The following is a 2,500-nucleotide window of genomic DNA, read 5'->3' on the forward strand; positions in this document are numbered from 1 at the left end:
TTTGTCCCTTAACCTAACTCAATTTGTCCCTTAACCTAACTCAATTTGTCCCTTAACCTAACTCAATTTGTCCCTTAACCTAACTCAATTTGTCCCTTAACCTAACTCAATTTGTCCCTTAACCTAACCCACGTTGTCCCTTAACCTAACCCACGTTGTCCCTTAACCTAACCCACGTTGTCCCTTAACCTAACCCACGTTGTCCCTTAACCTAACCCACGTTGTCCCTTAACGTAACCCACGTTGTCCCTTAACGTAACCCACGTTGTCCCTTAACGTAACCCACGTTGTCCCTTAACGTAACCCACGTTGTCCCTTAACCTAACCCACGTTGTCCCTTAACCTAACCCACGTTGTCCCTTAACGTAACCCACGTTGTCCCTTAACCTAACCCACGTTGTCCCTTAACCTAACCCACGTTGTCCCTTAACCTAACCCACGTTGTCCCTTAACCTAACCCACGTTGTCCCTTAACCTAACCCACGTTGTCCCTTAACCTAACCCACGTTGTCCCTTAACCTAACCCACGTTGTCCCTTAACCTAACCCACGTTGTCCCTTAACCTAACCCACGTTGTCCCTTAACCTAACCCACGTTGTCCCTTAACCTAACCCACGTTGTCCCTTAACCTAACCCACGTTGTCCCTTAACCTAACCCACGTTGTCCCTTAACCTAACCCACGTTGTCCCTTAACCTAACCCACGTTGTCCCTTAACCTAACCCACGTTGTCCCTTAACGTAACCCACGTTGTCCCTTAACGTAACCCACGTTGTCCCTTAACGTAACCCACGTTGTCCCTTAACGTAACCCACGTTGTCCCTTAACGTAACCCACGTTGTCCCTTAACCTAACCCACGTTGTCCCTTAACCTAACCCACGTTGTCCCTTAACCTAACCCACGTTGTCCCTTAACCTAACCCACGTTGTCCCTTAACCTAACCCACGTTGTCCCTTAACCTAACCCACGTTGTCCCTTAACCTAACCCACGTTGTCCCTTAACCTAACCCACGTTGTCCCTTAACCTAACCCACGTTGTCCCTTAACCTAACCCACGTTGTCCCTTAACCTAACCCACGTTGTCCCTTAACCTAACCCACGTTGTCCCTTAACCTAACCCACGTTGTCCCTTAACCTAACCCACGTTGTCCCTTAACCTAACCCACGTTGTCCCTTAACCTAACCCACGTTGTCCCTTAACCTAACCCACGTTGTCCCTTAACCTAACCCACGTTGTCCCTTAACCTAACCCACGTTGTCCCTTTGCCTAACATAGTTCACTGCTCGGAATCTCTGGTGTCGTTGTTATCCTCATGTAGATGTCTTGCGAGTGTTGCTTACTTTCCACATATTCCCGCTATCCACTGTCAATTGTACTGCAATAGGACTATATCGCCCCCCCCCCCCCCCCCCTCTGCCCCTCTCTTTGTGTCTCCGTCCTCTCAAGCTGGTCGGTCTGGCGTTTGAGTGTTAAATGAGCCTCGCAGCTGTTCAGTTGCGTTCAGATGTCGACGCCCTCAGTGTACGTCGTGGTATGGTCTGTGTCCATTGTCCGCTGATGTCGTACGCGTAACCCACACGCTGTACCGATCATCGGTAGTTACGTACAGAGTGAAGTAGTGTGATACGTGTGACCGTACGCTGGCTGTGCCCAACGGTGTCGAATCTCAATTTCCATATGTTGTGCTCGATGCTACTTGTCTCGTCTCCCAATAACAGCTAGGTTGCACTGTGGTACGCCGTAGAGGCGTGTGGGAGGAACGTACGAACGCATTGTATGTCACCCTGGGTCGCTGGGGGTGGTGGTGCGGTGAGTCAGGTCAGGTCAGCGTGAGCCGTGTGATGTAGTGACGCGTGTATTCCGACTTTGTCGTATTGCCTCACACAAAGTGCTACCCTGGTGGACCGCGTTCCATATCTGGGACATGCCGCAGATGCCGGTTGACAGTGGATCGCGGAAGGGACATCGCATACGTGCGCGGGCCACCTTCCACGTGTTCTCTTCTGCACATGTCGCAGTGTGTATGTGGTCTGATGTAGCGTGTCGTGACACATGACATCCTGGCATGCAAGAATTGTTGAATTCGCAAATGTAGGTGGACATCTACGTTTACTGCCCAAGATACGCAAATGAACTGGAAATCCGTTGTTGAGCGGTTGTTCACGCTGGAGGTGAATCTGTGATGGCGACGATCGGTACAGCTATTAACCGGTTGTTTCAGCGGTACCCGCCACATCCACACACGTGACTAGGCCCATGTGGGTATGAAGCGATACGCGGCGGTGGCTTGGTGGGACTGTTCCCGGCCGGTGAAGGGGGGCCGCCCGGCGTGTTGGCCGCGCGCTGCGTGGGCGCACGCGCAACAGGCGGCTGGTGGGGGGCGCCGAGTGGCAGGAGCGCCAGCCGACGGGCTCGGCAGGCTGCGCAGCTACGCTGCGGCGCACCCTGCACGCGGCGCCTGGCGGCCAAAGTTGGTTCAGCCGAGCCCGGTGCGAAGCG

This window comes from Schistocerca gregaria, unplaced genomic scaffold (assembly GCF_023897955.1).
Source record: "Schistocerca gregaria isolate iqSchGreg1 unplaced genomic scaffold, iqSchGreg1.2 ptg000864l, whole genome shotgun sequence".
NCBI lineage: Eukaryota > Metazoa > Arthropoda > Insecta > Orthoptera > Acrididae > Schistocerca > Schistocerca gregaria.